This window comes from Halichoerus grypus, chromosome 5 (assembly GCF_964656455.1).
Source record: "Halichoerus grypus chromosome 5, mHalGry1.hap1.1, whole genome shotgun sequence".
In the NCBI taxonomy this organism is placed as follows: Eukaryota; Metazoa; Chordata; class Mammalia; order Carnivora; family Phocidae; genus Halichoerus; species Halichoerus grypus.
In genome coordinates this window covers 14937491-14954146 of record NC_135716.1, presented here as the reverse complement: position 1 = coordinate 14954146, position 16656 = coordinate 14937491, and the positions used below count along the sequence as shown (strand labels likewise).

Genomic DNA, 16656 nt, shown 5'->3' with positions numbered 1-16656 from the left:
CCAATGTCCATCACCCAGCCACCCCATCCCTCCCACCCCCCTCCACTCCAGCAACCCTCAGTTTGTTTCCTGAGATTAAGGATCTCTTATGGTTTGTCTCCCTCTCTGGTTTCGTCTTGTTTCATTTTTCCCTCCCTTCCCCTATGATCCTCTGTCTTGTTTCTCAAATTCCTCATAACAGTGAGGTCATATGATACTTGTCTTTCTTTGATTGACTTATTTTGCTCAGCATAATACCCTCTAGTTCCATCCATGTCATTGCAAATGGCAAGATTTCTTTTTTTTGATGGCTGCATAATATTCCATTGTATATATATACCAGATCTTCTTTTTTTTAATTATTATGTTATGTTAATCACCATACATTACATCATTAGTTTTTGATGTAGTGTTCCATGATTCATTGTTTGCGTATAACACCCAGTGCTCCATGCAGAACGTGCCCTCCTTAATACCCATCACCAGGCTAACCCATCCTCCCACCCCCCTCCCCTCTAGAACCCTCAGTTTGTTTCTCAGAGTCCATCGTCTCTCATGGTTCATCTCCCCCTCCGATTTCCTCCCCTTCATTCTTCCCTTCATGCTATCTTTTTCTTTCTTTTTTTTTTTTTTTTTTAACATATAATGTATTATTTGTTTCAGAGGTACAGGTCTGTGATTCATCAGTCTTACACAATTCACAGCTCTCACATAGCACATACCCTCCCCAATGTCTATCACCCAGCCACCCCATCCCTCCCACCCCCACCACTCCAGCAACCCTCAGTTTGTTTCCTGAGATTAAGAATTCCTCATATCAGTGATATACCACATCTTCTTTATCCATTCATCTGTTGATGGACATCTTGGCTCTTTCCATAGTTTGGCTATTGTGGACATTGCTGCTATAAACATTGGGGTGCACCTGCCCCTTCGGATCCCTACATTTGTATCTTTGGGGTAAATACCCAGTAGTGTAATTGCTGGATCGTAGGGTAGCTCTATTTTCAACTTGATTAACATATAGCATAACGTGTGGCACATAACATTCACCCAGGTCAATATGTGGTGCTCTTTTTAAAGATCCAACTTTTGGCTTTCTTACTTCCTGTGTGTGTGTGTGTGTGTGTGTGTATCTGCTACTTTATTGATTTAGATTTCATATTTACCAGTTCCTTCCTTCTATTTATTTTGGATTTATTTTGCTGCTGTTCCACCTTTTATAGTGGAAACACAAGTCACTCATTTTTAGCTCTTTTTTTTTTCTTGGTCTGCACATAAGTAAAGTTGTAAGTTTTTCTCTAGCACAGCTTTAGATGCTTCCTAAAATTATTGACATGGTGCCTTTTCATTATGATCATATGAAATATATCAATGTCCTTTGTGACTTCTTTTTTGACCCATGTAGCATTTAGGAGTGTGTTGTTTAATCTCCAAATGTTTGTATATTTTTGTTTTATTTTTTAGTTATTGAATTGCCATTTTTTTTTCCTTTGTACTCAGAGACACAGTCTAGAAGAACAGTGGTGTTTCCTTTCTGCTCTAGAAGAAATGTTCCCTACATATGTACAATCTAGCCCTGGGCCAGGAATCCATTTCCCCATGCGGCATTCTGGAAACTCCTGTCTGCACAGTGCCCTTCCCTTTAGTACACCGTCCTGCAAATTCCAGTGGTTTCAGGAGCCCTCGACTCTGATCTCTGCCTCCTCAGCTTAGCAAGAGTGCCATTCTCTCCTTGAGCTCTTTTCCTGGTGACATATGGGAACCTTGAGGGTCCACAAGGCAGAAAGTTGAGGAAACATTGAGCTCACCACAGGTGCCTGCTTTTGGCTAGCACCCAGTTCTGCACCGACTCCACCCCCTTCCTCTCGATTTCCCCTTCAAAAATGTTTCACTTATTTTGTCCACTTTTACAGTTGTTTACAGTAGGGGGGAACAGGGAGCAGTCTAGAACCCACGCTCTGTCATGGCCACACCCAAGGTACTCCTTTTTAATTTACTCCTATTTAGGTTACTAACAGTAAACAGAAGAAAGTGGTTTTTGGAAAGTTAGGTTTTAAAATGCATGTTTTTAAAATTTAACAAAATGTATTTATTTTTATCAGCAGTTTTAACTTAATTTTTGTTTGTATTTCTTTTTTTTAAAGATTTTATTTATTAATTTGAGAGAGAGAGAGAGAACATGAGCAGGGGAGGGGCAGAGGGAGAGGGAGAAGCAGACTCCCTGTTGAGCAGGGAGCCCGATGTGGGGCTCAATCTTGATCCCAGGACCCCAGGATCATGACCTGAGCTGAAGGCAGACACTTAACCGACTGAGCCACCCGGGGTGGCCCTGTTTGCATTTCTAATAGCAAAGAGAAAAATTACTGTTTATGAACTTCAAAGAGAAAATTACTGAGTCAGTTTTTCTCTCTCGATTTCTGAACTTCCGTCACTCTGAGCAACTAAATTGAATTAGACTGCTGTCTAAAACCTGTTTCTAACAATACCTGACAGGGCTTTTTTACTTGATGCCTTTTAAAGAGAACATAAAGACCTAGTTAAGAATGACTAATTTAACACAACAGAAGACCTTTAGTAACACATTGCAGGTAATATTGCTCTCCTGCTCCTGCCTGGATGTTCATACTGATTCATGTCCGACTCTTCCTGTTTTCCTGACTCTCTTCTGTGTTTCATACTTGTCTCTGCCAGATATGCCAAATAATTCTGTTTCATAAAAGCATGACTTTATACCTGTATTGAAAATCTAGCTCCAGGGCACCTGGGGGGCTCAGTCAGTTAAGTGTCTGCCTTCGGCTCAAGTCATAATTTCAGGGTCCTGGGATCGAGTCCCGCATCGGGCTCCCTGCTTGGCGAGGAACTTGCTTCTCCCACTCCCTCTAACCTTCCCCTCTGCTTGTGCATGCTCTCTCTCTCTCGCTCTCTCAAATAAATAAATTAAAAAAAAAGAAAATCTAGCTCCAGAGAATTTTTAAAGGTTTTGTCTGTAATTCCCTGCAATATACCCATTATGAACAGAATCTTCATTTATTGCATTTCTTAGCCATTCTTATTCCTACTGCCTACAGCACATATCCATGAAAATGCTGAAAAATAAGGTTTTGGGTTTCCTTTTCCCCTCCAGATTACATTCGGCAAAATCGCAGTGCTAAAACTCCTTGTTATCTGGGAATAGTGTCTCCTCTGTACGGCAAGGGAGGGTTCTAGAGGCTGGCTGGCTTCTGATGAAAAGAAAAAAAAAATAATCCAATTTCATTCTATCTGAAAAACAAATCTGTTTCACTGGGTCAAACGTTATTTATCCTATACCTATTCCTGTGTCACATTGTTAAAAATAATTCCCAGTTGTAACAATCTTGGGATTTTCCCTTTAGTTATGTTATGCTCATTTAGGATGGTACAAATGAACTTAATAACATCCATTTTGGATATTTGAAACAGCTTTTCTGTTTCTTACGGTTCTTATGCTTCAAAAAGATGAGACCAGTAGAGCAGTGAATTCTGGGTAGATGAGATATTAGTCTATCTTCCACTCATTTGTGTAGCTTCATTAAGCAGTTATAGTTTAAAATCACAAATGCCACGATTTGGGGGAAAAGAATGATGCTTTATACTCTGGAGAACACAAGAGAAGCAAACTCCCTGCCCTCAAGTTGCTCAAGGCATACGTGGAAAACCCAGGTGCAGCTACATGCAAAATTAAATGACAATTCCAAATTTTTGAAACGCAGAACATACAGGCAATTTTGTGAAAAACAGATGATTGGAGTAGGCAATGTGGACAATTTGAGGCCTGGAATGGGCTGACAAATCTTTTCCAGGAACACTGCGAGCATACACCTACTGTAGCCTAAAAAAATTTTCAGTGCTTAAACCCCATGATTGTGTTTATACGCAAAGGTTTGGAAAGCACTTTGTTCTTTGAAATGCAATAGGGTGTGCTGTTCAGTTCGATACTCTGTCTCCTTATTTAACACGTAACTCACCACCCCTGCTCTCTGCTCTCTTTTTCTCTGTAAGGAACCTCATCTGCTTTCTAGTACCTCAACGCTCCATTTCTGTTATTGCCTCCTCACTTGTGATGCAAGCAGTAATGGGACTGGCTCCCCATTCTGATTCTGAGCAAAGGTATTGGCCAATATGGACTTCTCTGCCCAGACTCTAAGTGAATGAGGAGCAACGGACTAGGAAGAGCATCTCCAAACACACCCAAAACTGTCATTGGATCGTACGTGGCCCCTTGGAAGAAAATAGTTGCAGATACAGCTCTGCATGTTACTGGTTTGAGACCAGACCAGAGCATCTTCCCTCTAGCTATGCCCACAGGAACAGTTAAAGAAGAAACATCGAACACAGAGGAAGACTTGCAGCCATATTAAAGAAAAGTTTTCCTTCTCTTTAACTGGAGGTATCACGTTCTAATTGTATCCTTTTACGCTCTCATATATAGTACATCCCTCTTTCTTTTGGAAAATGACACTGTAGCCATTGATTTTTTTTCATCAATCAAGGTGAGCCAACCCATATGGTTTTCAAGGGGGTAAACAGACCAGGCAAAAGGGCTAAAATGTAATTATGAAATCATGAGTAGGGGAAGAAATGGGTGCATTTCTGGATGGCTGTGTTCTCTAGATGGAAGCTGAACCCTGGAGTTAGGACTTAATGCTCCAGCATCCATATCTTTTTGGGAACACTCTTTATCCTTGTTTGAAAGTGTGGACGGAGAAGTGAAACTTAAGCTCCTTTGACAAAATCCTGTTTAATCAGGCCTCTTGCTTATCTTCAGGCCTAAGCCAGCCTCCCCAGAGCTGAAACTTACAGGCAGATGCTTAACTGACTGAGCCACCCAGGAGCCCTGAGAAAGAGAATCTTAAACAGGCTCCATGCCCAGGGCAGAGCCTGATGTGGGGCTTAATCTCAGGACCCTGAGATCATGACCTGAGCTGAAATCAAGAGGCGGGCGCTTAACCAACTGAGACACCCAGGCACGCCTTAGCTCAGTTTCTTAACCTTGGCACTACTGGCATATTGGGCCAGATAATTCTCTGTTGTGGAGGGAAGTCCTGTGCACTGTGGGAAGTTTAGCAGCACCTTAGGCTTTGCCCTCCTAGATGCCCTGCCCCCACCGCAACTCAGTAGCAACAAGCAAAACTGTTTCAAAGACATTAGTAAATATCCTCCGGGAGACAAAATTGCCCACAGTTGAGAATTACTATTTTAGCCTAATGAAACATTTTATATATTAGATAAGACGAACCAACTCCTTAGCAATGCTTGGATGAAGTTCCGAGGCATTGTTATCCATTTTAATCGGGCTCTGGTACTTTATTTAAAGGAGCAGTGGTGTGTAATAACAAGATGAATTATGTGATCACGAACTGAAACTCATTATGATCATATGATCATTTTTTTCCTCCTCTTTCTGTCTAGAACCTAGGAGTGGAGGAATCACTTGGAACATAAAATCATTGTACCCTGAGATTTTTGACAAAAGTTCACTTCATAAATATTACCTCATGCATGATCACGAAGAAAAGATGTTTCATTTTCTTTTGCCTCAGGAAATGTCTATGAGGGACTTAAATCACTCAGGCAGGATGTGGACTAGGAGGTGTCAGAAACAGCCGTGTACCTGCCCAGTAAGCCCGGGCGAGCTTGGGTGGACAGATCAGCTGGACAAGAGGAAAGACCATCCAGACCAGTATTGGAGAACGTGTAACGGAACATGCTAACATAAGTTAGCACGGGTATGCCACAAAAAAATGATGGAAAATCCAGTGGCTAATGGCATCAGAGAAAACGACTCGCATATATAACCAGGCTCCAGTTTCTGAGCTAAGTTCCAGAACAGAGAAAGAAGTCAGGGAGACTTAAGAAAAATATGACAGCACTAATAAGCGTTTTACAGGAACCACATGGTTGAAATGAGAAGCTGGTTCAAGGAACATATCAGAGATTCAATTAGCTGGGTGTGGAGAACAAGATTCTAGAAGATCAGTAGCAAATATTTCTTTATTCTGTACCTTTATGCATTAGATGTATATGCTTTCATCACATCACAGGTGAGAGTTTATCCACAAAACTGACAAATACTTTTTGAGCACCTGCAACGGGTTGGTGCTGGGCGATGGAAATTTAGTAGCCAAAATAGAAAAACATCCCACTGTCATACAGCTTATATTCTAATAGAGGAAGAAAGGCACTAAACGCAATAAATAGATAAATATATAGTATGTTTGAAGGGAATAAGTGATATGAAAAAACGGTTCAGGGTATAAAGTCTTGGGAGTGCTGAGTGTCAAATCAAAGTAAATATGGACTTAGATAAAGAGAGACTTTATTTAAAAAGACTATTCCAACAGGCAGACTGTTCTGACCCCAGAACTCTGCAAGTATCTCAAAATTAAACAAAAATAAAAGGTTTTTCTTTTATAGGGTGGGGTGGGCAGAACTAGCAAGAAATCTGTAGGGGAGTAGGGCAAGTGGTTGGTTGGGGTGGGCAAGTGGCGTCTTTGGGGCATTTTCACAGTGAAATTTTTTTCTTTTTTATGGTTAGCAGATTCTCAGAATGAGCTGTTTAGGGGCAGATGTTCTGCACTGTAGTGGTTTAATGTTTGCCTAAATGTTTAGGCAAGCCAATGTTTAGGACAAGCCAATGTTTAGGGGCCTGTGTAGAGGAGAGGAGGCCAACTCAAGTTTGTTTGGTCAAGCAAAGTTCAATGGGTATGCCACGGGCAATTGTGTGCACTTGATCATAGGGAAGAGCATTTACGTATAATGTCAACTAAGGTGGTCAAGGGTAGGCTCCTTGGCATATTGTCAGAGTTGAAGTACGTGAAGAAGCAAAGACTTCAGAGCAATGAGCGAACCAATAGCTGATATTGAGAGAAGACCATTTCTGGGGGAGGGAAGGGTAGCACAAGGCACTGAGGTAGGAGTATAGCTGTTGTGTTTGAAAAATAGCACAACGGATTATATTTTCCAAAGATTGCCTCCATCATTTCTCGAATCCCATAAGCTTTTTTGCAATGCAATCTTGCCACATTCCCATGAACAGGGAGAGTTTATTTCTTGGTGTCCTTAAATCCTGCCAGGTTCTGTGACTGCTGACACCAACAGAATATAACAGAAGCGTCATCATGCCAGTTTCTAGGTGTGGCCCTTTCTTAACTGGCGGGAAACATCTACTTCCTGGTTCCTGGCACACTTGGTCTTGGGACAGTGTCTCCCAGAACACGGACTTCCCTGGTGCCACGCTGTCAGAAGGCCGAGGTACACAGAGAGGCAATAGGGAGGTGCTCTGGTTTGCAGTCCCAGCTAAGACCCGAGCATCAACTGGGGGTCATGAGAATGAGTCATCTTGGGTGCCCAGCTTTTTGAGCCAGTAGATCACTTCAGATCTGGCTGACTGTCATCTGCAACCACACAGGAAACCTTAAGCAAGAATGCCCAGCTGAAGTCAATCAACTTACAGAGCAACCAAGAGATAGCAAATGGTCTTAAGCCACTTAATTTGGGGGTAGTTTGTTATGGGACAATAGATGACTGAGATGAATAGCAAGGAGGACATTGTAGAGAGAGGGGAGTGGGCCACAGGGAGATGAAGTCAGAAAGGTACATGGGAAGTCCAGTTGGATATTGCCTCATAAAAACTTCTGAGTTTTGCTCCGAGAGAAGTGGAGGGCTGGTGCACGGTTGTGAAAGCACAGTGACAAGATCTGAGTAACATTCTGAAAGGATCTCCCCGGCTGCTGTGTGCGGAATCAACCGCAACCACTGTTGTAACATTCCAGGCAAACAGTGATGGCAGCTCAGATCATTGGAGGAGGGATGGGAGGTGAGAAGTTGTTGGCATCTGTGTGTATTTTGGAGGTAGAGCACAAAAGTGTTTCCTGATGGACTGGGATGTGAGAGAATGAAGGTGTCAAGAATGCCTGCAATACTGGAAGAACGACGTGCCTGTTCTTAGATGAGGAACGCTATTGGAGGAGTGGGCACAGGGAGGAAGACTGAGAGCTCAGCTCGGCATATATTCCATCTGGACCTCGGGCTGGACGTCCCCGTGGAAATATCAAGTAGGCCGTAGGACATTATAGGTATGGAGTTAGTGAAGGTGTCAGGGCTGGAGTTGTACATATAGGAGTTCTCAGCACATGGGTGCTTTGAAGCCATGAACTAATGAGATCACCTAAGGAGTGAGTGTAGGGAAAGGAAGGGAAGGGACCAGAGACTGAGCCCTGAGGCATTGCAAGGTCAAGAGGCTGGGACAAGACAAAGGGACAGATAATCAGGCTGAGAAGGAGCTGGCTGTGACATAGGAGGAAAACCAAGGAAGTGGATGTCCTCAAGTCTGGCGAAGGAGGTGTTTCCAGTAGGAAGGAGCCGGCAGCTGGGTCAATGCTGCTGCTATGTCAAGTAAGGGCAGAACTGAGAATTGACCTCTGTGTTCAGCAATGCGGTCTCAGCAAATGATCTCACTTTCTGCTTCTCCCTGTACACAGCACAATGGTTACTGAGCATTTATGGTATGTCAAGTATGTCTTAGACTTGGGGATATTAAGGTAAGCTAAATGTTCCCTTAAGGAGTTTACAACCATCTAATTGATTAAACAATATTTACTGCATAATTACTATGTGTAAGACACTCTGCTAAATACTATGAAGGATATAAATGTTGGATAGGATACATGTTTAACATAATTGGAAATCTAGACAGAAACACACAGACTGGGACATTGCAGCACAAGTAAAGCCCATAGAAAATGTCCTAATGAACTGTAAGTTTTCAGTAAATGGTGGCGTATATTGTATGATGAAGGGATAGGTTGCCTAAGTTGGAAAAATCTGGAAAAGCTTCATGAAGGCACGTGAATAGAAAAATTCAGACGCAAGCACGTGGCATGGGCATTGGAGGTCAGCTAATAGGCAACTGTGGAGAAGTCAGAAAATGAATAAAAAACTAAGGGTGACACCATGGATGAACCTGGAAGACATTATTCTAAGTGAAGTAAGCCAGTCACAGAAGGACAAATACTGTGTGATTCCATTTTCAGAAAGAACCTAAAATAGTCAAACTTGTAGAAGAATGGTGGCCACCAGCGGCTGGGGAAAGGAAATAGGGAGTTGCTATTTAACGGGCATCGAGTTTCCATTACACTAGATGAGTTAAGTTCTAAACATGTGCCGTACAGCCTTGTGCCTACCATTAACAATAATGTATTGTACACCTAAAAATGTGTTAAAAGAGTAAATTTCATTCTGAATGTTCTACAACTTAAAAAACATCAGAAAGGGTGCCCGGGTGGCTCAGTTAAGCTTCTGACTCTTGACTTCGGCTCAGGTCATGGTCTTGGGGTCGTGGGATTGAACCCCGTGCCCGGCTCTGCACTTAGGACGGAGTCTGCTTGAGATTCTCTCCCTCTCCTTCTGCCTCTGCCCCTGCTCATGTGTTCATGCTCTCTCTCTAAAATAAATAAATAAAATCTTTAAAAAAATAATTATGAATTGAAAAAAGTAAGTGGAAATACCTCAAGAAAAATTGGGGTCAGTGTTCATGATTTTGGGTTCTGACCTTTTTCTGTGCTATGGCAGGGTTGGGGTCTGGTGGATGAGGAAGTTTTGGACCAGTGGATGCATCATAAATTTCTGTTTTAGGGTCATTGATCTGGTGGTGAAAGTTAGGATGGGGTGTAGCTGGGGGATGATAGGACTCAGACCTAATTTCACTGAAATGGACTGCTACTTAGAATAATACAGGTATTTTAAAAAGTCTTTTCAACCTTGTGGAGAATTTCCCTCTTCATAGATGTGTGTTTCTTATGCATTTAGGGTGGTGTGTGTGTGTGTGTGTGTGTGGTATATGTGTGAAGGGTGTGTGTGTGTGTGTGTGTGTATGTCGGATGAACATCTATTTCTTAAAGTGTTCCTTCCTATGTATTCAGTTTTTGCTGCCAGCAATGGGCTCCCTTTCTTTCACATTCTAGCTATCACTAGTGCTTAAGAGTTTAATTGCAATGCTTGGGGTTTCCTTCTATGCTACAGCAAAAAGAGCTTAGTTTGTCTTTGGATTTATTTTTCTGTTGGGTTCTAGTTATGCAATTATCTCACCCACAAACACTGATACTTCAAAACTTCTGTTTTGATTCTCACTCCTCTTTTTAAAATGTAAAGTCTGAGCATGGTGCCCGGCGCATTGATCTCCTCCAAAATAATCATTCATTCTTATATCCCTTTTCTCTCTGTTTTTCAGATGTGTGGAAACATTGTCCAGTAATTATGTCAGACTTAGGTGCTTTTATTTTTAAGTTGCTGTAAACCTTTTATGTTGTTTTAAATCTCTTGATTTTGTCCTATGCCTTAAAAATCTTTTTCTTCCCATTTTTATTCATTTAAAAACATTTACCAAGCATTTATTATGTGGGAAACCAGAATCTGACCATAACCTACCACCCATCCCCATGAAGGTCTCAATCCAGTAGGGGAGTCAGACACAGAATTAAATCACTGTAGATACAGTAAAATAATAGATCTTATACAGGTACAAGTGAATTACTAGAATTCTCATTTCTTATTCCAAATTTTATTGTTACATTTTTCAGTTTTTTATACAATGGCTAAATTCAAATATATAAACTCTATGATTTTTTTCCAAAGCACTATTAATATTGCTATCATCTTATCATATAAATTTGATCTTTTCATTGTTTTATTCATGGTTTCTTTTTTTTTTACTTTTAATTTTTTTATTACTCATGATTTTGTGTTGTTGTCTTCCTTTCCCCTTTTTATGACTTTTAAATATTTACTTATTTAATACATATTTGAGGGTAAGTTTTTATGTTAGTGGTAGTAGTAACATGACTTACTACATTTTTGCTGGTTAATTACTCTTTTGGCGCTATTAACTATACTTTGAATGCATGTCTTCATTTTGTTACTATTAAACATATCTTTGTAGGTTTATGAGCCAAGGGCAGGCCACCCCAAAATGTGCCACTTTGCTATATTGGTTATTTTGCATTAAACTTACTTAAGAGTCAGCTGGTGTAGGAAGGACACTCTGCCCTACACTTTGTCCCCCTGAAAGCAGGAAATAAATCTCCCATGAAAAAGGTGTCCTCTCTGGACCAGGAGGTAAAGAGACATCCTTATCACCAGAGATGGGAAATTTAGAGCAGAGAGGGCTGAATAAACTTTTGTTACTTTTTTTTTTTTTTTAAAGATTTTATTTATTTATTTGACAGAGAGAGAATGAGAGAGAGCACATGAGAGGGGGGAGGATCAGAGGGAGAAGCAGACTCCCTGCTGAGCAGGGAGCCCGATGCGGGACTCGATCCAGGGATTCCAGGATCATGACCTGAGCCGAAGGCAGTCGCTTAACCAACTGAGCCACCCAGGCGCCCATAACTTTTGTTACTTTTTATTAATTTACTACCCCAGCCCAAATTCTGTTTACAATTCCTCACTAATTAAAGCTCCCAAAGTTAAGTTTTCTTTGTCCTGTCAATTCCTTATAGATTTATTGCCTATTTGTCTAAAAAGTATAAAAACTGCCTGCCTTGATCATTTCTTTAGGTCTCAGTTTCAATAATGGATCTCCATGGGCACATAATAAAACTGGTTTTTTTTTTTTTTCCTCCCGTTAATCTGTCTCATGTCAATTTAATTTTTAGTCCAGCTGGAAGAGCTTGAGGGACAGAGGACGGATTTTTCCTCCTCTACAGAGGCTGCAATTAGTTGTGTTTTATTTTAAAATTTAGAAGAGGCTCTTTTTAACAGAAACCACAAGGATGTTTACAGTAAAAGGTATTTATCAGACACATTTTGGATTTTCTCTTTTATCCTACAAGTTTACTGTTCCTGTTCCCAGAGTTTTCTTTTCACATATTCATATTATGTGCAATTGATGCTTTTAAACTCTTCCTTCTTCTTTTAAACTCATTTGGAAGATAACTCTAGCTCATCTCATTTTCCTTCCGTTTTAAAATATTAACACGAGTTTTTATTTATTTATTTTTTTTTTTAAAAGATTTTATTTATTTATTTGACAGAGAGAGACACAGCGAGAGAGGGAACACAAGCAGGGGGAGTGGGAGAGGGAGAAGCAGGCTTCCCGCCGAGCAGGGAGCCCGATGCGGGGCTCGATCCCAGAACCCTGGGATCATGACCTGAGCCGAAGGCAGACACGCTTAACGACTGAGCCACCCAGGCGCCCCTAACACGAGTTTTTAGAACTCTATTTTCCCTCCTATTTTTTTTTTTTTCCCTGTTTTTGAATTAGCATACTACTTCTCTACTCTCTGAGAAACCACTTCTCCACTCTCTGAGGCAGCCTTCTGGCCTAAACCTCTGTCAGTAGACCTTGTTGATTTTAACTAAAGTGGCTGCAAGTGCCCTTGGGGGCCTTCCAACCATCCGCATAGACCCAGGGGCTATGGATCACTGGAAGGTGGGGCTCAACCAGTGATCATTTAATCTCTTCCAACTGTTCTACCTCCCACTTGGAGGACACACTAGCATCCCTTCTATCCCCAGGTCCTTTTCAACATCAGTGTCCTCCACAGCATTGAACTCAACATTCCAGCTCACAGTGTGTACATAAAGGAATTTTGCAGAACACACTGCCCGGGAGTGAAGGATAGAGAGGTGAGAAAAGAAAAGGCTTTCTTTGCTACTAGAAGGAGGGTCAGTCTAGAAGTGAAACGGAGCTGACATTCGGCAATTAGCAGAGACTTGATGTGTTCGAGGTCCTATGGGTCCTGAGACAAGTGGACCGAGCTATGTGTTGTGGGGGCGGGGAGGGGGGGCACATGCTCTCTAAGGCCAGTGAACTGTTATCAATTCTCTGAGACGTGACTTGGAGAGTTAACCCTTGTGCCTTCTCAGAAAATCTGACATAAAAGTCAATACATCTGAGAAAGTACATTTTGTACTTTTTGTGGTTTGGAGCAAAGCAGGATATATTGGGGGGGAGGGTGGTATAAGCTTGAGACTTACGGCTCTGTTTTTGCAGGAAGACCTTAGCTCTTCACACTCCTGAGCACCTCCAGTACACCCATACATGGCTGAGAGTCAGCTCTGCCCTACAGAGACAGCAAACCACCTCCCTAGAATGAATGCCACCAAATAAGAATGCAAATCATAGAAACCACTTTAACTCCCCAAAGCCAGAAAGAGTCCCTGTATATTCACTGCCCATTAGCCTCGAAGTTAAAGGGAGAGGTTATTTTGTGGTGTCTGTGAGTGATTGAATGAAGTCCAGGACGTTTTGAAGAACTGTGTGGAGAGGTAAGAAAAATAATATCAGCACCGTTGGTGTAAATGGACGAACTACAGGCCTCGTGCTGCCCCCCGGAATTCTGAGGGTGCACCTTGCTTATTACAGTTCTAGCTTATAGCTGCTCAACAGGACGGCCACATTCCCCTTTCCCTCAGCTTACCCACCTCCTCTCATTTCTCCTACGGTGCGAGGGAACAATGACAACTCACAATTCGCGGAAAGGTGAAAGTGGGGGTTTGTACAACCACGGAGAGGGAAGAAATCCATAGCGTCCCCTTGACCAAATGTAGCTTTATTCCCTGCTTCTCAGACTACCTGTGGAAAAGGGATAATTTTGTTTTTTAAGTTTCTAATCCATCACAGCCTGATTCTTTTATAAAATATCATAAAAATGAATTACTGGAAAAATTAAAAGGCATAATTAGATTCAACAGGCATGAAATGTCTCTGCCAGACTTAATCTCAATTTCAGTACTCGGCTTGTCACAGATGGGTGGTAAACGGTTTGCTGACTTGCTCTGGGGTGTGGACAGCCTTGGAGTACCACTTTCCAAAGTTAAACATCCTGAGAGAGTACTGTGATTAACCTTTTTAAACACACATTTATTGAAATCTCTCCACATTTCTCTCTTTCTTTCCTTCTTTCTTTTCTTTCCTTTTCTTTCTTTCCTTTTCTTTCTTTCTTTCTTTCTTTCTTTCTTTCTTTCTTTCTTTCTTTTCTTTCTTTCCTTCCTTCCTTTCCTTCCTTCCTTCCCTCTTCTTTCTTCTTTCTTTCTCTATTATCTATCATCTATGTATCTATCTATGTATCTATCTATTATCTATGTATCTATGTATCTATCTATGTATCTATGTATCTATCTATCATCTATCTATCACCTATCTTTTACCTTGTATATTATTGCTCCTGTAGTTTCAAGCTGTATGCTTGATTTATGTTCTGTTCTTCTCTACTCTATTCTATTCCATTTTACTTTGTATCCACTCCATTCCATTCTGAATTTGTTTAGCTTGTGGCCACAAGAGCATCTCTTTCTAGCGGATCCCAAAACAACTGGGTAGAAGGTATGTGTATATGATTTTGGTAATAATGCCCATAACAGTGAACCACAATGTGTTAAGAATTTGTGGGTAAGTAGTCACTTGGTGACTTGTGAATGTCCTTTTCATATTTCCTAATGCAGTTTTTTAAGTAAATGATAAAAGTTACCTTAAAAAGTGAATCTGTTTCTATTTTAGGTTTGGAATCCTTTGTTTTTTGATAGAAATCTTCGGGGGTTGTTTTGATTGTCATTGGATATTCTTTGGTTATACCTTAAGATTTCACAAGGAAATGCCTAATTGACTAGTTTTCTTCAGATACTTTACCACTTCCTTTAAAAAAAATTAAGAGTGCTTTTTTTTTAAAAAAGATTTTATTTATTTGAGAGAGAAAGAGAGAGAAAGAGAAAGCATGGGTAGAGGGAAGAGGAAGAGGCAGAGGGAGAAGCAGGCTCCCCACTGAGCAGGGAGCCTGATGCGGGACTCTATCCCAGGACCCCGGGATCATGACCTGAGCCAAAGGCAGACGCTTAATCGACTGAGCCAATCAGGCACCCCAAGAGTGCTTATTTTTTAAGATGATATCTCACTTAGTTTTATTCTTGAACTATTTATTACTCTTATCTTTTTAAGGTGTTAACAATCTTTTTCAGTCCGATGTATTATATGTCTTCTGTGTCCGGCTAGGCCAAAATTAGCATATCTGGGACCTAATGCTCATGGTGAATGTTTTGTTTATTTTAGATTTGTGTTGATTTTTATCTAAACCCTGGACTTCTCATAGTCTAAGAGGCAAAATCTATAGTTGTTCATATTGTTGTATCTTTTACATTACTTACATTCCTCCTGGAACTGTGTAAGGTTATGACCTTGCATTTTTAGGGGAGGAAGAAAATATTTTTCTTTCTACCCTTCTAGATTTTCAGCTAGGGCTTGATGGGAGAAAATGGAACAAAGGCCAGACTTTTCTGTGGCTCATAGTCCCCAGGCAGGATTCTCCTACAGCTACCCCAAGCACTTCCTTTAATGTTTTACCAGCTTTGCTCTGGTTAGCGTTACTTTGTTCTGGTAACTGTAAATATCCCTCCAGTCCCATATATGTTAGCAGTCATCCTTCAAGCATATGGCCCGCTAATATACATCAGAAGGGTCTCATGACTAATGTTTTACTAGACAGTAGTAAATAACCTTAACAGTAGCTAGCCCCTCAAGGTCCTGGAAACCTTGCTTCCAAATTCCTTAGAGACTTAACGCTATCCCTGACCCCCACTAACTAAAAAAGTATATAATCAGTTACTCCTCACAAGCGCAGTGCAGATCTTTCTGCCCATGGGTTCCATCCCCCTGCTGTAATAAAAGCACCATTTTGCACTGAAAACTGCTCAAAAATTCTTTCTTGATCCTTAGCTAGCTCACGGCCCCACATCAGGGCTCTGTAACAAAAGGCAGATCAACGAGAGAAAAACAAACAAGTTTATTAACATGTTTATCTTATGTACGCATTGGAGAAACTCGGGGATGAGTGACTCCAAGTTTTATTTACAGCCTGGTCTTTGCAAGGAAAGACATTTTTGGGGAAGTGACAAGATAAAGGAAAAGGACTTTGGGTCCCCACCGGCAACAAATTGTGTGAAAGCAACTATGAGGGAAACAAGTCTCCCTTACCTCAGTTTGGTATGTAGATTTCTCCTGTGCCTCCAGGCTGGATAAGGGACTAAAATTGTCTCTGGTGATTAGCTTTTGTCCTTTCTGGTAGAGAGGGGGAAGGAGACACTTTGGTAAATTTATGTCTTGCTTTTAGGCAAATAGGAGGAGAGCAGAGAGCATTTTTGTGTCTGCTTGTTCTTAATTGCCTTCATTCTGAAATAATCCATGTGCCAAACTGGCATATTTTGGAGTGGTCAAACTTTGTTACTCTTCACATTTAAGGCAATAAAACTTGAAAATTAGAGGAAGGCGTTTTTTCTTTCAATGTTGCTCCTAAGAAAGATCAATGAGAAAGTAATATTAATGCATATATGAGATTTAATACCTGGGCCTGAGTTGGTGTATCTGTAAAACAGAGCTAATAACAGTACCTATTTCTGGAACTTGTTATGAGTATTGAATGAGATAGCGTGTATAAAGTGCTTTACAGAATGCCTGGCTCACAGCAAGCATTCTATATATCTTGCCTTTTATTAATAGTCATATAAATATTTTATTTCATTCCAGTACTGCTTGTGGAGAGCAGATTACGTACTTGGAGTCACATAGTCAAGATTAGTTCTATTTTTGTATACATTTTTTTGTTTCTGGGTGGAGTATACAAGACAGAAACAATCAGAAATAATACATATAGAGAGAGAAATACT

The 16656-nt window shown here is 40.9% G+C and overlaps 1 long non-coding RNA gene across 6 annotated transcripts in view; it reads left to right on the top strand.

The window, feature by feature from the left end:
- LOC118542441 (uncharacterized) overlaps positions 1 to 16656 on the top strand; it is a 52895-nt gene that overhangs the window by 12793 nt on the left and 23446 nt on the right. For 2 of the 6 annotated variants that reach the window (XR_013447696.1, XR_004920595.2), the window contains exons 1-2: positions 1892 to 1960; positions 4003 to 4390. The exons of 1 other annotated variant lie outside the window; for it this stretch is intronic. This is a non-coding gene — a long non-coding RNA (uncharacterized LOC118542441). 3 more of the 6 variants (XR_013447694.1, XR_013447693.1, XR_004920594.2) reach the window with 3 other exon arrangements.